Genomic DNA, 23693 nt, shown 5'->3' on the forward strand with positions numbered 1-23693 from the left:
CTATAAGGACATCCTGTCGTAGTGTGGCTAAGGACTCCATAAATAGTCTTAGAGGTATAGGTTGTATAACAACTTAATTGCAAAGATAATAAATAGTGGTTATAAAAAAAGTATAAGTAGTTAAGAATGTGAGGAGGTCGTGGCAGCTGAAGTAGTGCTAGGTGACGTAATCAATGCTAGAGATATGTATGTCCTACTAGAGCGCCAACTAACACCTATATGCCCGGAAGAGGCGAAACCTAGCTTTCGCCTATTAGAGAGTGGTTATACAGAAATAAAGTGACCAGGCACCAACTAACGGAGGCTAGGTGTAAACGTGGAGATCTAAAAACAGTTCAAATTTAATAACATAAAAACAAATATAAAATATAAACAAATGCTAAAACCAATGTTGATGATGTTAAAAAATCAAGCAATATGCACAATTCCTAGTTCATGGATCCATGAAGTTATGAAGGTACAGAACTGAAACTTGTTACAGTAATAGTGTACAAGGTACAAAATATGCGATTTAATAGATTACTATCTAAGGCTACAGGAGCTATTAATGAGGATAAATGGTGCAATGTTGTGCAAAAAAATGTGTCCAAATTCAGTTATGGGGTGTCCAAAACAAATCAAGTTGATATATAAACACAGATAGATATCTGAAAACAAACAAGTTCAAATCAGATTGATCCAAATATAATCAATGTGGAAAAAAAGTGAAAAAAAGGAGGTCAAATGTGTAAAACGTTTACAGGGGGTATCAGTCCACAAAGTGTTCAAAATTTTTTATATATTAGTGAACGAAAATAATCCAAGTGATGTGTTGGAACCTTTGGTCCTGATTCTCCTAGTAGAAAGGGGTGGAATCACAGGATAGGGAAAAAACCATGGTGAAAACAAAAATACAAAAAGAAAATAGGTCGAAAAAATATGTTGAAAAAACCTGTGGAAAGAAAAATACAAACAATGTGTAGCAGGTTCACAGATAATAACTCCCAATGGAAATGTGCTTACCAGTCTACGCGTTTCGGCCCCTCTAGGCCTTTATCAAGACTGGTTATTAGTACTTACTGTTGGCCTTTTATAGCTATCTGACCGGATGTCTGGTTTAAAGACACTTCCGGTTTCGCTGCTACCTATTAATGTAAATATTATGAATAATTTCTATTCCCAAAGTCCCTATTTGTAAGAAACCTTGTGTTATAGTTGTTTGTTGCTCTTAGATCTTTTAGGAAATAAAAATGCAATTGTTTGTTCCTAATTTGTGTAGCCTCCGTAACTTGGTGACGTCACTTCCGGTCGGAACAAATTGCCGTTAGTTACAGCTTATTTTAAATATACTGAATTGTATGCTTTCTACTTGCTAGAATAAGTAAATAAGTATTTAAATATTTCAGGCTACCTGATGTCAATTATCCTTAAAAAGTATGGGTATTTATACTCATCGTATCTTTATATGCCGATTTCTGAGCTATCCGATTGGTTGTGATGTCACCTATTAGCCGCAAGGGGATTGGATAAGCTTATGGATGTATATGTATAATATGTCATACCAGCAGTGTTCTCTTGATTATATATAGTGTGAGCTCAGGGGATATCTTTCTATTCATAGGGATACTCAAAATCTTAATCTTATATCGTAAAGAATATGTTTTAATTTACCGATTTCAGACTATTAGTATGCCGATTTTTCAGCTTTCCTATTGGTGGTATTCTCCTGTGAGTCACGGCGTAATCGGGTTTGCTTGTCAGTTATATAGTCTGCTAATCATTCTTGTGTTATATCTATGTATAACTGAGAGATACGTATTTGTCTTGTAATAAGGATTCTAATGGGCATAGATATATGTTGTTGGTTCATTTCAAACCTATCCCGATCCATTCTCTCATATATATATATATGTATAGAAATTACATTATCCTAATATAAATACAAGTGAATGTTTATTATCGCTGAAGTGGAGCATATAAATTTCTTACTGTGTGTTTACTGTGTGATCCTTCAGGGAATTTGAAATACTTATTAGTGTTACTTAGTAAGCTCCCTCTTTTTAGATTATACTAATAATAGTAATTGTTGTTATTTGGATAGACGGCAAATATTTGGCTGACAGATACTAGATTTCTATTAGAATGTCCAAACGTTCAAAATCAGAAATTATATTGCTTTTCAAGAGATACAATCTTGGTATTGACATCTAAATGTTATAGATATCGTGTCGGTCTCTATAATAGAGGATCAGATTTCTGTCAGTCAATCCCTATAAGGGGGTGTGTTGGTTCTTAAAGAAAAAGCGGTTTATCAGAGGAAATGAAAGGGGGGATTTAATTACATATTACCCAGTGTAGCAAAGTTATCAACAGACAGGATAAAATAAATCAATGACACTCAATATTGCAGATTATTTGTATTCCAGTTAATATGGATATCAGAAACAATGGTGCAGTCTCTTTATAAACAGATGCAGCAAGTTCAGGATTAATTACAGGAATGTCTAGAGAATGCAGGCAATATATAAATCAAGTCTTGCAAGGCAAATGTGCAGAGTTTTAGAAAACAAGTTTAAAGTAATCTCACCCCAGGAGTTGCAGTTCGTTTGGCAGCTACAGTGTGATGAGAGACAGAGAGAGGTGCTGTGAAATCCGTTTCTGTGTAACAGCTTGCAGACTGAGTCAGGAAGTGCTGGAGAGAGGAGGAGGTGCCAGTAAGGAAGGTAAGACTTACAATTCCAGCAGGGTATCCAGGAATATGCCTCTGAAAGGAGAGGTAAAGATTACCTTAACAGAAGCTCTTACTTCAGACAGCCAGGGCAGAGAGAGCTTAATGCTGCAGCAGTAGTTGTTTTCCAGGTTACAGCTGACAAAGGAGAGATAGTAAATTAAGTGGAGGCTTAGCTGAACTACTTAGACAGTAGTTAATGTGATCCAGGTATCAGAAGACAATACTAAGCAAAGAGAGGTTGGGGGAGGAGACTTTTATAGGGTTCAGATACAGGATTTAAAGGGATATACATGACAGAACCCCCCCCTGCAAGGAGCCACTCTGGGGCTCAGGGTCTGGGACGATCGGGGTTCCTGCGGTGAAATAAAGAAACCATTCGAGGAGCAGAGAGGTTGGAAGAAGGCTCCCAGGAATCCTCCTCATGAGAATAACCCTTCCAATGAATAAGATACTGCAGAGTGTCACCATGATATCTGGAATCCAAAATGGAATGAATTTCATACTCAGGTTCAATGGTATAAGTAGGTGTGAAAGCTGAACCAGTAACTGGAGGCTTGTCAGAAGTATAAGGTTTGAGAAGGGATACTTGGAATGAAGGATGTATCGGTAGAGTTTCAGGCAAATCCAAAGTTACAGCATTAGGATTAATAATTTTAACAATGGAAAAAGGACCAATATAGAGGGCTCCGAGTTTTCTTGAAGGATACTTGAGTCTTAAATGTTTAGTGGAAAGCCAAACAAAATCACCCACCTGATAAGATGGAGAGACACGCCTTCGTAGATCATAATAAACCTTTTGGTGGGCTTGAGCGGTCTTGAGATTGTCTTGAATCACAGTAAAATGTTGAGCTAGTTCATTCAACATGTCATTAACCAATGGGGAAGTACTCTCTTCTCTGGGATATAGATGAAATCGGGGATGAAAACCATAATTAGCGTAGAATGGGGACATCTTAGTTGATGAATTTAATGTATTGTTGAAAGCGAATTCAGCCGTGGGTAAAAGAGAAAACCAATTATCTTGTAGTTGAGTGCAATAGCACCTTAAATACTGTTCGAGAGTCTGATTTGTTCTCTCGGTCTGGCCGTTTGTCTGGGGATGATAGGAAGTGCTGAGCCGAGGTTGAATTTTTAGAATGTGGCAAAGCTGGGTCCAGAACTTGGAGGTAAATTCCGAACCCCTATCTGAAGTGATGGTATCCGGAAGACCATGTAATCTGACAATATGTGTGAGAAAAAGTTGAGCAGTTTCTGAAGCAGTGGGTAGCGAATGTGATGGGAGAAAATGTGCCATCTTTGTAAATAAGTCCACTACAACCATTATACAACTATGGTTGTTTGACGGAGGTAATTCTACAATGAAATCCATTGCAATGTCCTTCCATGGTTTATTTGGTATGGGTAAAGGCATGAGGAAACCATAAGGATGTGCTCTGTCATTTTTGACTTTGGCACAGGTATCACAGGACTTAATGAAGTTAGTAACATCAGAATTCATAGCAGGCCACCAGAAGTCTCGTCTAAGTAATTCAATTGTTTTATGTATACTAGGATGTCCAGATACAATTGAGTTATGTGTTGAATTGAGTATTTCAGTACGAAGTTGTAAAGGTACATATACCTTTCCTTGGTGATAATATAGGTCATCTTTACCTTTCTCAAGGATGCTAGTAGGCAGATCTTGATCTTGTTGTTGGGCTAGTCTTAACTGAGTTGAAGAATCGATACTTAAAGCAATGAACCTCTCTTGAGGTATTACGGTTGACTCGGGAACAGCAAAGGTGGGTCTTGGATCTTTCCTCGACAGAGAATCGGCCTTTCCGTTTTTACTTCCAGGACGGAATGTGATATTATAATCAAACCTGGAGAAGAACAAATTCCATCTAATCTGGCGTGCAGACAAGGTCTTATTAGTTTTTAGATACTCTAGGTTTTTGTGGTCCGTGTAAATTAGTATAGGATATTTGGTGCCCTCAAGTAGGTGTCTCCAAAATTCTAGTGAGCTCTTAATTGCCAAGAGCTCTTTCTCACCAATCGGATAGTTGACTTCAGAACTGGTCATAATTCTTGAGAAAAATCCAACTGGGTGAAGAGGATCTTTAGGAGACATGCGTTGGGACAAAATAGCTCCCAAGGCATAATCTGACGCGTCCACTTCCAAGACATATTGTAATTGGGGATCAGGAAATTTAAGGATAGGTGCTGTAGTAAAAGCTTTCTTTAATTTATTAAATGCTGTATTAGCCTGTGATGTCCATAAAAGGGGGCTGCTATGGCTATGGTTGGTTGCTGCTTGCTAAGTTGCTTGCTGCTGGCATGATCATAGGTTATGGATAATACATTAAATAACATATATATATATATATATATATATATATATATATATATATATATATTATATGCAGTGTGTGTATATATATATATATTATATGCAGTGTGTATAATATATATATATATATATATATATATATATTATATGCAGTGTGTATATATATATATATATATATATATATATTATATGCAGTGTGTGTATATATATATATATATATATATATATATTATATTCAGTGTGTATATATATATATATATATATATATATATATTATATGCAGTGTGTGTGTGTGTGTGTATATATATATATATATATATATATATATATTATATGCAGTGTGTATATATATATATATATATATATTATATGCAGTGTGTGTGTATATATATATATATATATATTATATGCAGTGTGTATATATATATATATATATTATATGCAGTGTGTATATATATATATATATATATATATATATATATATATATATATATATATATATATATATATATTATATGCAGTGTGTATATATATATATATATATATATATATATTATATGCAGTGTGTATATATATATATATTATATGCAGTGTGTGTATATATATATTATATGCAGTATATATATATATAATATACATATACACATAAATATATATAATATATATAATATATATATATATATATATATATATATATATATATAAAAATGTGTGTATGTATACGTATTTATATATATATATATATATATATATATATATATATATATATATATATATATATATATATATATATATATGTGGAATTTAATTATTTATATAAATATGTGTGTTTGTGTATTAATATATATATAAAAAATTAAATTCCATATGTATCTCAAAAATAACTTCCTTAATATAATACTTGAGAGAGAAAAAAATTAGCATGTATTTTCACAATTTAAGCGTTTTTTTTTTTTTTTTCCAATTATAGCTTAATACCTATATAAGGTAATTGCTATTTTGTGCAAGTACTATAAGAATGGGATTGTGAAATAAAAATATGAATTTTCTGTAAATAGATGGATGTAAGGGGCGGGGGGGCGTCAAAATGCACCTTCGCCTGTGTAGACAAAAATCCTTGCACCGGCCCTGAGAGAGGTGCTGTGAAATCCGTTTCTGTGTAACAGCTTGCAGACTGAGTCAGGAAGTGCTGGAGAGCAGGAGGAGGTGCCAGTAAGGAAGGTAAGACTTACAATTCCAGCAGGGTATCCAGGAATATGCCTGTGAAAGGAGAGGTAAAGATTACCTTAACAGAAGCTCTTACTTCAGACTGCCAGGGCAGAGAGAGCTTAATGCTGCAGCAGTAGTTGTTTTCCAGGTTACAGCTGACAAAGGAGAGATGGTAAATTAAGTGGAGGCTTAGCTGAACTACTTAGACAGTAGTTAATGTGATCCAGGTATCAGAAGACAATACTAAGCAAAGAGAGGTTGGGGGAGGAGACTTTTATAGGGTTCAGATACAGGATTTAAAGGGATATACATGACAGATATGGATCGGGGAACAAAAATTGGTTTTATTAATGTATGCAGATAATATACTTCTCTGTTTAAGTAATATAAATAAGAATCTTCCTGTATTTCTGGATACGGTCAATATTTTTGGTATGATTTCTGGCTTTAAAATTAACTTAACTTTTATGGATAAATAAAAAAGACCAGACTATAAATCATCCTTTCAGAGAAACAGCACAGATAACTTATTTAGGGATCAATTTAAGTCCGAATCCAGAAGAATGGTATAATTTGAATTATAATAAATGTTTTTCAGATTGTAAGAAAAAAATGGAAGACTGGATAAAACTTCCTATTTCTTTAACAACTAGAGTCACGCTTATAAAATCTATTCTGTTCCCGAAGGTATTCTATCTTATTCAGAATATCCCATTACCTATACATAAAAAGGATATATTGAAGCATAATAAGGCAAGTTCTAAATTCCTATGGAAAGGCACCAAAGCACGGATTTCTATATCTCGCTTGATGAAAAATGTAGAAGCCGCTGGTTTTGGTTTAGTGCTGCCCAATATATACTCTTATAGTTTGGCGGCCCGGGTTAAAGTGGCAGTGGATTGGTTTACAGGGCAAGAACAAGTATCTCCAATAGCTTGAGAAACTACATTGATAGCACCTTATCACTTAGAGGCTATCTTACACTGTCCATTCACTGCCCTCCCGACGCAGATATTTGCGCTTGTAATTTTTAAAAATATAATTGAAGCATGGCAAAAATTCTGTGTGATTATGGGTTTTTCACCTCACGTTTCTAAATATTTACCCATTACAGGTAATCCAACCTTTATTCCAGGAATAACAGATGAGGTTTTTAGATCTTGGTTTGACAAAGGGCTGGTATATGTTACACAATTGTTAAACTCAGATCTAGTTCTATTACCCTTTAGGGAAATTAGCATCCAATTTGGATTATCGAATAAAGAGTTCTATGCCTATTTACAGGTAAGACATCTTATTTATGAATTAAAAAAGAATTATGGGGTAGACTGGTCATTTTGCGAGCTTCAAACTAGGATTAATAATTTTCAAGGGGGTGTTTATTCAATTGCGCCATTTTATTCTCTCCTCAATCAAGGGCCTTCTGCAGATCAAGTAGGATATATAATGACAAAATGGAACAAAGTATTTCCAGAAATAGATAATGATGTAATAGAGAACTCGTTTAAGGTGATTCAGAAAAGTTGGGTTATGACAACATGGAGAGAAGCACAGATTAAAGTGGCCTTAATGGTGTATTTAACTCCAGCAAAACTTACTAACTGGTATAAGAAAACGATCAGATGCTCCAGATGTAGCTCATCCACAGTGGATATGTTACATTGTTTTTGGGCCTGTCCAAAAATAGCCCAATTTTGGGCTAAGGTAATATATTGGATGAAAATAACCCTTAAAATAGAATACGATATACTACCGCTGGAAATATTCTTTCTGGTTAAATCACAAACTCCTGTTCGAAACTATAAATTAATTAACCTGATTATATTGCTTGGGCGTAGTTTAATATTAAGAGCATGAAAGGCTAAATCAGCTCCGAGTTTAAAAGAGCTTAAGAATGCGCTGACTTCACAATATGTATTTGAACAACATAGCTTACAAAACCCAACAGATGCGCGATTAGCTATTTTCTTCAAACAATGGAAAATGTTTATTATCTCCTTTTAGGAGGAGACCCAAAAGATCCTTGTTAGGCCATTCAAGAATTCTGCTTATGTTCAATTGCAAGTGCTTGCTGGACACCTACCTAGTATTTGGATAGGCGATAGTGGAGAATAGTGTTTGGGATAAAAGTTGAGCTAGAGGTGGATAAAGGGCTGTCAGTATTGTGGGAATCAGTTATATATTAGGTGAGTGCGGGGTAGGGGGACGGGGGGAGAGAGAGAGAGACCACATTATCAGACCCTTTTTTTTTTTTTCTTCTTTCGCCCCAATGTATGTTTATTTTATTTATAGTTAAAATAGCAACGAGTGTTGAAGTCAATTAGTTAAAGCTTGAGGACCTTTGAAATTTAAAGTTAAAGTTCCATTACTGATACATTTGGGAGTATTATGAATAAGAAATATACTTGTCTTCTTAGTTTTTTTTGTTTTTTCCCTGTTGTTGTAAAAAACATTGAAAATTGCTTGTTGATGATTAATTTAAAAAAAAATAATAATAATTAAAAGAGTAAGGTGGAGAAAGAAAGGGGAAAAAACTATGATATACTGCAAAAAAAAGTAACCAAAAGGGGCTTCTGCTGCTTGATGAACATCCAACCTGTTTTGTATAAGGAAGGCATAAGATGTAATCCAAAATGCAGCCTTACATAGTTCTAATAGAGAAATATCAACAATGTTTGCATTGTTTTTACCCTTATTTTGCCCTTGAGGGATTACAAACAGTCAAGAAGAACATTTGAAATATTTCATCCTATCAAAGTGTAGATGGCTACATTGGACAGTCCACTCCAGAGTAAGCACATTTACATTTTTTGGAAGTTCTTGATATGAGAACAATGGAAGAACAATGTTTTGAAACAAGTGAAAGTCTGAGACGACCTTAAAGAGACAGTCTACCATAGAATTGTTATTGTTTTAAAAGATAGATAATACCTTTATTACCCATTCCCCAGTTTTGCATAACCAACACAGTTATATTAATATAATTTTTACCTCTGTAATTACCTTGTATCTAGGAACCTTCTTCCAGCCCCCTGACTGTGACTGTTTATTATCTATTGTCTTAAATTTAGCATTGGTTTGTGCTAAATCTTAAATAACCCGCTGTGACTGAACACAGTGTTATCTATATGGCCTACGTGTACTTTCTGTCTCTTTGTGTTGAAAAGAGATTTAAAAAGCATGCGATAAGAGGCAGCCCTCAAAGGCTTAGAAATTAGCATACCTATGCTACCTATGTTTAGTTTAAACTAGGAATACCAAGAGGAAAAAGCAAATTTGATGATAAAAGTAAATTGGAAAGTTGATTAAAATTAAAAGTCCTATCTGAATAATGAAAGTTTAATTTATACTAGACTGTCCCTTTAAAAAGAGAATCAGGGATTGTTCTGAGAACAGCCATCTTGGTGAAGTATTGTCAATACTCAATGCCTGTTGTTCGGTGAATAGTAGATTGTACCAATACCAATCTTCAATATGAGTTTCCAAAGAGCTACATGATCCAGAAGCTCAAACAATGGTGCCATTAAGAAATCAAATGCCAATGGGAGATTTAAAGAAGGGGTGACATTTCTCACTTTAGGTTGAAAATGGGCTAGAGCTTAGAGTTGAAAAACCAGACGTCCCTGAACCCAACTTTTTACAGAAACTGATCAAATTGTTAAGATATTAACCTTAAAAATACAGAAGATGGGGGCGTGACAAAGCCGCAGACAGTATCAGACGCATAACTACATAGCTCTGATCTCTACAGTTTTTCACTAACTCTATTTTCAACTTTTTTCATTATAACTTTGCCTACTTCACAAGGAGTCAATTCTGATTCTGGCGATACCACTTTCATAGTGACTTTATCAAGTGGAAGACATAATTCAGGTCGTCTAAGTTGGAATGCTGTGGCCCACCTCACAGTACCATCTACCCCCCTCTCCCGGTTTGAGGGCTAACTGGGCAGAGCGGTATATACTACTTGAATCTACTAGGGGGGGAATCATTTCTCAGGTGGATCTTATTCTTATTGCCTACACATGGAGAAGGACTTTGCTGATCAGGTACAAGCGCTGCTTTGGAACTTAGAGTGTTGGATGTCCCGTGGTTATGAAGATCTTTCTAACATACTGAGGGCCGTGAGCACAAAGGGAACTAATGGCGGGATCAAGATGGCGGATAGCAAGAGAGATGTCCTACCACATGAAACCACAAAAGCCAGTGAATGCTATGCCCCGCTCAAGGCAGATCCCACGCTAGAGATAAGGGAGCCATTGATGCAGCAGGGAATCATCTTCCACATTGGAGAACCATTACTCCCCTGTACTCAACTCAGATCCTGCACCTCCATTACATTAACAGACTTACATATGGAGTTTCTTTTAACCGTAACCCGTGTTGGAGCGGCCGGCCATAGGGTGCCGGTCGAGACTCCGCTTGGAGAATGGAGGAATGTGGAACAGATTCCAGATGCACGGGGGGAGCGAAGGAACGCCTAGTGTCGCATGGTGGGAGCGGAAGCTCCGACATCCACAAACTATTGGCTCCATACCTCCTTACAACTCTCATTGTCTTATGCCCAAGAAACCCTACCTGACATAAGGATTCACTACAATCTATCTAGCTCCCTCTCCTGTGGTATTTCCACTTCTGCTTTGTTACAAAAGAGAGGGGTCGGTTGACTGTTTTCCCGCAATAAACTGGCTATTATGAGGTATTTGGTTACCCTCCAGTTGAGGATATTCTATGTTAGCATAACCTGTTTTAACTTCATATTGTAATTGAACCGTTGACTCTTCATCCGTTTCTTCATAATACTGTTTTATCGGTCATACATATATTTTTCTTATGTTATGCTTTCTCTATCCTCTTACGCATACTTGAAAGCTCCTATGACTGCCCAGATAATCATTTATAGTTGCTAAACATGGAATACACCCAGGTTTCTGTATTTTGGATGTATCTAATATGTTTACTGTTTCTGCCAACAGAATTGTACCTACAATATATATATATAATATCTGACCCATATTAAGAATGTTCTATGTTCTACACTGCATTTTTTATGCACTTCGGTATGCAAAAGTCCTATCTGAATAATGAAAGTTTAATTTATACTAGACTGTCCCTTTAAAAAGAGAATCGGGGATTGTTCTGAGAACAGCCATCTTGGTGAAGTATTGTCAATACTCAATGCCTGTTGTTCGGTGAATAGTAGATTGTACCAATACCAATCTTCAATATGAGTTTCCAAAGAGCTACATGATCCAGAAGCTCAAACAATGGTGCCATTAAGAAATCAAATGCCAATGGGAGATTTAAAGAAGGGGTGACATTTCTCACTTTAGGTTGAAAATGGGCTAGAGCTTAGAGTTGAAAAACCAGACGTCCCTGAACCCAACTTTTTACAGAAACTGATCAAATTGTTAAGATATTAACCTTAAAATACAGAAGATGGGGGCGTGACAAAGCCGCAGACAGTATCAGACGCATAACTACATAGCTCTGATCTCTACAGTTTTTCACTAACTCTATTTTCAACTTTTTTCATTATAACTTTGCCTACTTCACAAGGAGTCAATTCTGATTCTGGCGATACCACTTTCATAGTGACTTTATCAAGTGGAAGACATAATTCAGGTCGTCTAAGTTGGAATGCTGTGGCCCAGCTCACAGTACCATCTACCCCCCTCTCCCGGTTTGAGGGCTAACTGGGCAGAGCGGTATCTACTACTTGAATCTACTAGGGGGGGGAATCATTTCTCAGGTGGATCTTATTCTTATTGCCTACACATGGAGAAGGACTTTGCTGATCAGGTACGAGCGCTGCTTTGGAACTTAGAGTGTCGGATGTCCCATGGTTATGAAGATCTTTCTAACATACTGAGGGCCGTGAGCACAAAGGGAACTAATGGCGTGATCAAGATGGCGGATAGCAAGAGAGATATCCTACCACATGAAACCACAAAAGCCAGTGAATGCTATGCCCCGCTCAAGGCAGATCCCACGCTAGAGATAAGGGAGCCATTGATGCAGCAGGGAATCATCTTCCACATTGGAGAACCATTACTCCCCTGTACTCAACTCAGATCCTGCACCTCCATTACATCAACAGACTTACATATGGAGTTTCTTTTAACCGTAACCCGTGTTGGAGCGGCCGGCCATAGGGTGCCGGTCGAGACTCCGCTTGGAGAATGGAGGAATGTGGAACAGATTCCAGATGCACGGGGGGAGCGAAGGAACGCCTAGTGTCGCATGGTGGGAGCGGAAGCTCCGACATCCACAAACTATGGGCTCCATACCTCCTTACAACTCTCATTGTCTTATGCCCAAGAATCCCTACCTGACATAAGGATTCACTACAATCTATCTGGCTCCCTCTCCTGTGGTATTTCCACTTCTGCTTTGTTAAAAAAGAGAGGGGTCGGTTGACTGTTTTCCCGCAATAAACTGGCTATTATGAGGTATTTGGTTACCCTACAGTTGAGGATATTCTATGTTAGCATAACCTGTTTTAACTTCATATTGTAATGGAACCGTGGACTCTTCATCCGTTTCTTCATAATACTGTTTTATCGGTCATACATATATTTTTCTTATGTTATGCTTTCTCTATCCTCTTACGCATACTTGAAAGCTCCTATGACTGCCCAGATAATCATTTATAGTTGCTAAACATAGAATACACCCAGGTTTCTGTATTTTGGATGTATCTAATATGTTTACTGTTTCTGCCAACAGAATTGTACCTACAATATATATATATATAATATCTGACCCATATTAAGAATGTTCTATGTTCTACACTGCATTTTTTATGCACTTCGGTATGCTTGTCTTTGCAAGCAACCATGTACGCTAACATCATTAGCCATTTTATCAATACCAGGTATCCTCTTCATTTTAGGCAGTCTATATGTTCACCTCCCATTCCCTAACTCATGGTATCGAATGTCAAACAGTCACTGGATGCTCACTATATTGTGACATTCTAGCTAACAGTTTATTCAGGTAAACCTAGTTACACACTGGGTGAGGATTTGTTATGCTCAGAGGATCTACCCAGATTTACATATATTAGACATGCACACTTTTAATAATATTGTCTGCTAACAGAAATCTTCCTATTTCAGGAGAACCTAGCTACTAAGAGGGGCTACCCAGGCTCACATATTTTTGGTATGAGCAATTTAATAAAATTTCCTGATGACAGTATACTTTTTATTTCAGGGGAACCTAGCTACACACCTGTTGAAGATTTGTTATGCTAAGAGGATCTACCCAGGTTCACTTATATCAGACGTGCTCAATTTAATAGTACTTTTTGCTAATAGAATTCTCCCTATATCAGGGGAACCTAGCTACACACTTGTTGAGGATCTGTAATACTAAGAGGATCTACCCAGGTCCACTTATATTTAATAATATTTTCTACTAACCCAACTCTTCCTATTTATAGGGAACCTAGCTACACACCTGTTGAAGATATTTTATGCTAAAATGATCTACTCAGGTTCACATATATTAGACATGCACATTTTAATAATATTCTCTGCTAACAGAATTCTTCCTATTCTGTCTGACCTGCTGAGAGGCATCAGTTCAATATTCTGATAAGGTGTTACGTAGGCTGAGTGTACTATCTGAAAGTAGAATTACATGTAGTGTGATAATCTGACTTCCCTCCAGAAATCCCTGTATCGTATGCCACATATCCTGCACATTGATCACTTTGAGACAATTGAATCAACCAACATTACTTGCCATATTCCCTGTACAAGGTGTCCCTTACAATTTGCTTTTTCATTTCCCTTTTTTTTCTCCTCTTTTTTTATCAAGCTCTACATATTAGCCCTCTACTCCTAATTATATGTTACCCCACACTAAACATTCAATTATTGATCACTATACAAAAGACGGGAATACCCTCTAATTAAGCTATATGTCCCTATAGATCCTCCTTCAATCGCTGAAGTCTACACATAGATTTTATGATCCCACCATATAGATTTAATTTCAAGCTACAATTATTAGTGTACCAGCCCTCTATCTATTTCACATTAAGCATCAGTTGCTAAATGACTCCTTGGATTAAATATGTTGGGTGGCCCATAAATGGGTCTATGAGTGGCCTGTTGAAACATCAATAAGAAAAATTCCCAGATCATTATCTGGAATTATTACCAAGCAGCTCTTTGTCTGCTATAAACTCTAATGTTTTTTAATTGTCTATCATAAATCACTTTACATTAAGTGTATTAAGTATTCAGGCCTAAAAGTGGCTCTATATCATTAAAGTTCATTCTAGTTAACCTCCATCAATACTAGGTGTTACATATGGGTCCAAGAGTGGCCTATCAATATTTTAGGAGGTTCCCATAAATATATAAAAGGAGGTTTCAGTTATACCTGCCCCTCCATGCCTTGGTTTATCTGTCATTATATGATGTTTTTCTTGTTGTATCTATATTGTTATATTCTGCGACTATATTTGTATGTTTTCATTAGGGTACAAGGTTTGTTCCAATACCCGTTTATATGGAGTTGTGGCAAACTATACTTGTAATGTCATTTTTGCTAAAAAACCTCAACAAAAGAAATATTATTTAAAAAAATACAAAAGATAATACCTTGAAAGAATCCATCGTAAAGGAATTGTGGATTGGAAACTTTAGTTTAGTTGATAAGATATGAGCAGGTATCCAAACAGAAAATGTATTCCAGATTCTGCAGTTAACAACATATGTAGAAGATTTGTATACTTGAAGCATAGTATGGATGATGTAAAATCTTCAGTTGTTGTAACCGTGCCCATTCAACAGTCAGGTCACCAATTGGAGTTTCAGTGGATTCAGATGCAAGAGCCGATTGCAAGTAAAGACTCACAGAAATACTGAAAAAAATCATGGAGGTTCTATTCCCAGTCTCATCAGTAACAAGAACCATGGCCTTCTCAGCCAATATAAAATTATTGCAATAACATTAAGCTTTTCCTGATGTATTCTGCAAAGCAGATGGGGCATTACATAAGTCAGAGAAAATTTAGACTAGAAGGGTTGCCTGTGTGCATCCACTCCTAAGACGCTTATGTAAGGAAATCAATTGAAAATAATTTAGCAATCAGTATTAGATGGCATACATTCTATCTAGAGATTCCTCAACTTTAATTTTCAATTTTATCAGTACAAGATTGATGTTGGTGTAGAACTTAAAGCACTCACTTTCCAAATGGCTTGAAATAGAAAAGGTTTAAATAGGCAGAATTTAAGTTAAAGTATAAATTTTATTAAAGCAGTTAAAAAAAGTGAAACACATTAAAAACACAAGGAAACTGCTGGATGTTAGGATTAGTACTCCGGTAAGTAAGGGAAGCATAGGATGGGAGAAGGTTCTATCCCTTTAAATGGCCAAGGATGTAAGTGTTAATCCATGGTCATTCAGTGTAATGAGAGCTCAAAAGTTACTGAAAATAACTGCTAAATGCAATTAGTAGATGCTGATGCTTCTTTGCAATTACAGCTCTATTAAATATAAAAATATTGTCAATTCTAAGATGACACAAACAAATGTATCTTATCTTATCAGTCTTGTACTGATAAAATTGCAAAATAGTATATCTAGCACACAGCACCTGTACCCTGAGATTAACTATTATTTATATAATTATCATAATTATATGTTGAATTAATTACAATTTAATAGGGTATTTTCCACATTCACCATTGGAGTAGTGCTATTTATTTTTTCTACAAAATTCCTTAATTTACAATACATTGTGAAAGAGTATGGAATGCAACTGCCACTCCATAGAATCCACTTGATGTCTGCTGAGGTAACCTGCGTGCTGATTTTGAGTTAGTAGATGTACTGCTGTTAGATGATTTTGGGCCCTACACAAAATATAATTGATGTTTCTTCCTGGGACTTGAGGTATGAAACTCTTGTGGTTGGTTTTGACTAATTTCCAATCAAAGGAGAAGAAAAATGTTGAAGTGCAAGTCTTGCAGGTCTTATTTCTGAGATATTTATAGGAAGGAAGGCTTCAGAACTTTGCAAGAAAGAACTAACATACAATTTTCATTTTTAAATCCGACTACATACATGATGTGACATCCAATACCCAGGAATCTTTGACTGAGGATGAGCAGGTGTTTCAGTAGTGAGGCAATCTTTTACCAACTGGAACACCTTGGTAGGCAAACTGTTGTGACGAATTTTACAGATCTTTCTCTTCCTTTCTTGACTGAATTGATCTTAACCAAAACTATGGGCTATGTTGAAAGTTGGAAGGAAAATCATTTTACACATAGTATTCTGGGGCGGGTGAATTTTCCTTACCAGACCTCTTTTGTTTGAGAATCTCAAATAACACATAATACTTATAAAGAACATTAAATATTAAGAACTGGCTTCTAGCCAGTGTTTGAACCATACGGTTGGTTTCTTTATAACCGTACACATTAAGCTTCAGATCTGCAAGAGCTTCTGTGATTCAAAAGATATGACATATGTCAGTAGATAACAAAAGGTACATTCTAAAAATTTTCAATATTCTACTCAACCAAGGAAGACCAGGATTCAGCAGTTGTAAATAAATTAGGTCATCACCAGAGTAGGATAGAGCTGAGATATCTAAAAGCACTCCTTTAATTTTAAGAAAAAAAGGTAAAATTTATAGTAAACTTTACATGTTTTAGAATCAGGTTCAAAATCTAAGCAATATTTTAGAGGGATTTTAATTGATCACTTCAAATGAAAATGTAATGCAATTTACTTTTTAATCTAGCCGTGCCATTCTAATACCCTGCGCTCCAGCCGCCCACTTCAAAACTCATATTTTTGTGGGCTAATGGATTGAACAGTTCAAACCGTTAGCTCACAAAAAAATATTAGTTTTGAAGTTGGTGGCCGGAGGGCAGCGTATTAGAATGGTACAGCTAGATTAAAAAATAAGTTACAGGGCACCATATTGAAACCCAACTGCAATAACTGACACTAATCTGCTATTTACAGCCCAATTTTGCAGTTATCCAACAGTAGATTAATACAACACTACTTCCCCATGGTGGTACATTTATGTAGAACAGGTTCAGTCTCAGACAAGATTACAGTTAGGGCCATAAGTATTTGGACAGTGGCACACTTTTCACAATTTCAGCTCTGTAGGCCACTACAATGGATTTTAATTTAAGCAATTAAGATGTGATTGAAGGGCACACTTTCAGCTTTAATTCAAAGCGCTTAACAAAAATATTGTATGAACTGTTAATAGTCACACCAATTTTAATATATAGTTTCCCCATGATTAGGGGCTCAAATTAATTGGACAAACTAACATAATATTAAATAAAACTATCCTTCTTAACAATTAGTTGTAAATCTTTTGTAGTGAATTACCCATGGACATCATTCACCAGGTTCTGGGTTTTCTCTGTAATGATGGTAGGCCTTTACTGCAGCTGTCTAAAGTGACAGTCTAGTCAAAATTAAATTTTTATGATTCAGTTAGGGCATGCGATTTTAAATAGCTGTCCAGTTTATTTTTATCATCAAATTTGCTTTGTTCTCTTGGTATTCTTTGATGACAGCAAAACTTAGGTAAGCTCATATGCTAATTCCTAAATCCTTGAAGGCCGCCTCTTATCTCAGTGCATTTTGACAGTTTTTACAGCTAGACAGTGCTAGTTCACGTGTGCCATATAAATAACATTGTGCGCACTCCCGTGGAGTTATTTATGAGTCAGCACTGATTGGCTGAAATGTAAGTCTGTCAAATAACTTTGATAAGGTGGCAGTCTGCAGAGGCTTAGATGCAAGGTAACCACAGAGGTAATGTTTTTTATTAATATAACAGTGTTGATTATGCAAAACTAGGGAATGGGTAATAAAAATTAGTTATCTTTTTAAACACTAAATTCTGGAGTAGACAGCCCCTTTAAGTTGCTGCTTGTTTTTATATGTTCCAGCCTTCAGTTTTGTCTTCAGCAAGCAAATTGAATATTTAATTTGGTTGAGGTCAGGTAACTGACTCTGCTATTCTATAATGTTCTTCTTTGCCTTGAAAAGTTCTTGGATCATTGTTCATCTGTGCTGTGAAGCACCATCCTATCAGTTTTAAAGCACTTGGCTGAATCTGAGCAGATAGTATTGCCCTATACAGTTAAAAACCTGCTGCTTCTGTCAGCACCAGTGGCCCAGTTCTTTAGCAGCCATACATGCCTATGCCTTAACACTACCTCCACCATGTTTCACTGATGATGTGGTATGCTTCGGATCATGAACTGCTCCTTCTCTTCTCCATACACTTCTCTTCCCATCATTCTCGTACAGGTTGATCTTGGTTTCATCTGTCCAAAGAATATTTTTCCAGAAATCAGCAAGCTTTTTTATATTATTTCTGGCAAAGTTGTATCTCTCCTTCCTATTCTTGTGGCTTACAACTGGATTGCACCTTGTGGTAAGCCCTCTTTATTTACTTTCAGAGTCTTCTCTTAATTGTAGACTTTGACAATGATACATCTACCTACATATAAAACATAATGTAATTCCTAAACCATTCACCCAATTTGGAAGTAAATACCCTCAAATTAAAGCTGACAGTCTGAACTTAAAGTCCTGATTCATTATATAACTTCCAACAGCTAAAATAACTAAAACTGTGACAACCGCCACATGGCCCAACACAAAGTCCCCACTACATTATTAACACCTAAACTACCACATAGCCCACCGCAAAGACCCCACTACACTATTAACCCCTAAACCATCAGACCCACATCGCTAAGCACCCGCTACATTATTAACCCCTAAACCGCCACACCCCCTACACTAATAACCCCTAAACCACCACAACCCCATTGCAAATTACCCACTAACCTCTAATCACTTCACCAGTTAAAATCCCTAACCTAACACCCCCTAAATCAACAAAAACAAACTAACATTACAGAAAATAAACTAACATTTCAGAAATTTAAGCTAACATTCTACTGTAGAAAAGAAACAAACAAATAACCAAAAATAAAAAATCCAGTTAAGCTTATTCTAAAAATAAAGCTCCACTTAAAAATAATAATAATAATAATAATACTAAAATAAACTATAGCAATAGCCCTTTAGAAAGGCTTTTGTAGGGCAATGCTCTAAACTGATTTAGCTCTTTTTGAAAGAAAAAAAAGCAAGCCTATTATACAATACACTTAACCCCTTACCCCCCTATAAAAAAGATATGTAAAAGAAACCTACTCTAAAAATTGCCTTCTAAAGGTCATTTGGTTGGGCATTGACCATAGAAGGATATTTGGTAGAGCAGAGGCCTAAAGCTCTTTTGCTGTCCAAATGAAAATAACATTAAATCCTATTCTTTAAAAAAAAAAAAAAACATCCAAAAAAGCCTATCACAAAAAGTACTCACGAAACTTAAAGCAAGCTCCTAAATGATCACCAACTGTGGTGATCCTCTTCTATCCTGGCGCATGTACGCATGCCCAAAATGCTTTAGGTAATAGGTAGCAATACTCTGTACCCTACGGCTCAGGTCTAATAAACCTAGCATTCTTGTCTTTTTTCTTCTATCTTCCTCCCAGTGGTGGTCTTCTATCTTCATCCTGGCATTGGTAGCATTGGAAGTCTTCTATTTGATTCTTGGTGGAGGTGGTCTTCTATATTCATCCATCTTCTGTTCTTCTTATGATGAAAATCAGCCAATAGGAATGCAAGAGTATCCCTATATAAAGAGGTTACTTTGCATGCAAAATTCAGTGTGTAGCAGGTGATAGCATCAAGAGGATGTCAGACAGAAAGTCAGAAGATAAGAAGAAAAGAAGATGGATAAAGATAGAAGAGCCGAGATAAAAATAGAAGTCCTCCGCTGCTTCCATCACCAGGATGAAGATAGAAGACCACTGCCGCAGACATAGAAGAGGAGCACAGCAGCTGGCAATTACAAAGGAGTTGGATTCAAGTTTGGTAAGTACTATCTTTGGGGTTTAGTGATAGGCTTTTTTTTTAGTGGGTTTTTTAAAAATGAGTGAGGAGCAATGACCCTCGGGTCAAGACCCACTCTAGATGCCACCCAGTTCAGGACTCTCTGGAAACGGAATCTTGTCAACGGGGAACCATCCCCGTGAACAAGGAATTGTGATGGACCCTCCGGACACACGTCCATGTAAGTCCTAAGGAGCCTGACTGGGCAACAAGCTGAGCCCTCGTGGGCCAGTAAAGACATCCAAACTCCTCTCCCTTCATGGTCGGTCTTCGATCTGGGAAGAAGTACAAGAATAGACGACTCGTCGTTCTCGACATGAGAGGTCTGAAGACCTCCAGGCTTGTTCCTCGAGGGGGGGACCAATTCCCCCACCCTGAGTGCCCCATGAAAAGCCAACGCGAAGGCGGCTGAGAACAGAGCCACTTCATAGGCAAAAGAACACACTGCAGGCAAAGCGTGACACAGGACAACCAATCGCTCGATAGTGACAGCTACCCTAACATCCTTTGTTCTGGGCACCATACGCTCCCAACCCCTCAATACCTGCCTAACCAGGAAAGTCTTAGAAGAGTCAGCGAGGCCATATAGCTTACAGAAGAAGGATACGGCAGTCAGTTGAGAACTGACCGCTCCTTCAGATACCTCATTACCTTTGAGCTCAGTGATCCACTGCTCATCAGGTCTCGCAATTGCTCTCAGCACCGCCCAATGGATGTAGGAGTGACCCGTGATCCACACTCTCAATGGATCGTCCCTTGGCCCTGCAAAGAAACAACAGTTAAGCAGGGAACATTGCAAGTTGAAACAAACATTCACACAGTTAAAGGCCTAACGTACAATAGGTATCTCATAGACCTCCATCTCCCCAGTGATTTAATGTGGTCAGCAGACCAACCCAAACCCACAGCGGTGGTAGCCGCTCCCACCCTGAATGAGTGAGGAGAAATGACCCTCGGGTCAAGGCCCACTCTAGATGCCACCCAGCTCAGGACTCTCTGGAATTGGAATCTTATCAACGGGGAACCATCCCCGTGAACAAGGAATTGTGACAGACCCTCCGGATGTCCGTCCATGTAAGTCCTAAGGAGCCTGACTGGGCAACAAGCTGAGCCCTCGTGGGCCGGTAAAGACATCCAAACTCCTCTCCCTTCATGGTCGGTCTTCGATCTGGGAAGAAGTACAAGAATAGATGACTCGTTGTTCTCGACATGAGAGGCCTGAAGACTTCCATGCTTGTTCCTCGAGGGGGGACCAATTCCCCCACCCTGAGTGCCCCGTGAAAAGTCAATATGAAGGCAGCTGAGAGCAGAGCCGCCTTATAGGCAGAAGAACACACTGCAGGCAAAGCATGACAAAGGACAACCAATCACTCAATAGTGACGGGTTCCCTAACATCCTTTGTTCTGGGCACCATATGCTCCCAACCCCTCAATACCTGCCTAACCAGGAAAGTCTTAGAAGAGTCAGCGAGGCCATATAGCTTACAGAAGAAGGACACGGCGATCAGTCGAGAACTGACCGCTCCTTTAGATATCCCTTTACCTTTGAGCTCAGTGATCCACTCTAGAAGACCCCATTGGTTGCCATCGCAAGATGGTCAGCCCATCCTATCACAGAAAGCGATCCACTCAGTCTAGTGCTTCACATAAGTGTTCCAGGTAGAAGGGGAAAGCAAAGAATGGATCATCCCAATCAAAGGTCCCCATCCAGCGCTACCTGCCATAGATAATCAGGACAAAGGGATCCGTTAGTATCTGCTTGAGGAACTAACGTGTAGAAGGCTTCCCATTGAAAATAAGAAAATGCATCAGCAATCCTATTCTGGACGCCAGGGACATGCTTTGCATGAAACACAATGTTCAGGTGCAGACACCTTAGCACCAGAAGCCTTAAGTATTCGCCCCAAACCTTGAGGGCCACTATGATGGGGAAAAGCTCCAAAAGGCACAGATTCCGAACCAGCCCCCTGTCAACCCACGAGCAAGGCCATGGGCCAGCATTCCATTGACCAGACAAAAAGGCACTGTACCCGTGGGACCCTGCCACGTCTGTGAACAATTGAATCACTGAGTTGGAAGGAACAGCTTTCCGCCACAGGCAGATACCATTAAAATGGCTCAGAAAATCCTACCCATAGGAATAATCCTGCCGTCGAAATTCAGTAGGCCCAATAGGGTCTGAAGGTCCTTTACGGACCTGTAAGGCTCCGATTTCATAGACAGTACAAACCCCAGCAAGCGGGCAATTTTATCTTGCGGCAAATGACACTGCCTTTCTGCCAAGTTGATTTCAATGCCCAGAAAAGTGAGGCACGTACAAGGACCTTGGGTCTTGTCCTCAGCCAAAGGGACTCCCATTCTGGCCAGCAGGATTCTAGTGACCTTCATCAAGAAAGCTCATTCAGCAGATCCGGCTCACCCTATGAGCAAAAAGTCATCCAATTAGTGTGCCAGGCCATCGAAACCAGCAACCACCGTGATGGCCTAGTGCAAGAAACTACTGAAAGCTTCAAAGTAGGCACAGGACATGGAGCAACTCATAGGCAAGCATTTATCTATGAAATACTTCCCCTCAAACCAACACCCCATGAGCAAAAGGAGGAGGGGTGAATGGGAAGGAGCCGAAACACGGATTCCACATCGAGTTTCACCAAAAAGGCCCCTGCCCCCACCCTATGGACCAGCGTAAGCACGCCGTCGAAGGACTGGTAATGAATTGAGAGATAGCATTGTTAACCGACCGCCCCTTTGGAAAGGAAAGGTGCTGAATGTGCCAAAACTTACCCAGCTCCTTCTTTGGAATGACCCCTAAATGGAGATAACCAACCCCAGAATCGGAATCTTCCCAAACGGGCCTGTCATGCATCCCAAAGCTATCTCTTTGCTCAGTTTCTCCCTCACTACGCTGGGAAATTGATACGCGGACTTCAGATTCCTGCGAACAGAGGAACCCACGACTGCAGAGCCGATGGGGATAGTAAATCCCCATCAGTGACTGACGCAAGGTAAATTGGTGGCCCCTTTATCAGGATAAAGCAGCAGCCATTTCTCAATTATGGCTACCCTCAGTGGAGTAGCCGCCCTTTCCAGCAGCAAAAGGCTTGGGGCCCAGACCCGGAAGCTCCTTGGAGAAAATGGCATCCTGGGATCTGGTGGACTCGGAGCCCGAGTGGCCACCCCCACAGTGCTTACAAGCATCACAGAATGCACATGCCGTACCCCTAGCGCAGAGCTTATCCTGGAATCGCCAGCAAACCCCCATGGGCCGCCATCAAGAACCCTGGGGGGCTCAGGTGCCAGAAGGTCCGATGGGGACCTGCCCAGGTATGACCTGCTTTTCAGGCCATAACTGCGCCCATAGCCATGAGTCTATGTCACTGAAAGACAAGAGAGGGTTACCAACCATCGTCCTGTGAAACGCCACATCATAGTCACACCCGCCCCTTCCTTATATCGTTCATAAATGGTTTC

This window comes from Bombina bombina, chromosome 3 (genome assembly GCF_027579735.1).
Source record: "Bombina bombina isolate aBomBom1 chromosome 3, aBomBom1.pri, whole genome shotgun sequence".
NCBI lineage: Eukaryota > Metazoa > Chordata > Amphibia > Anura > Bombinatoridae > Bombina > Bombina bombina.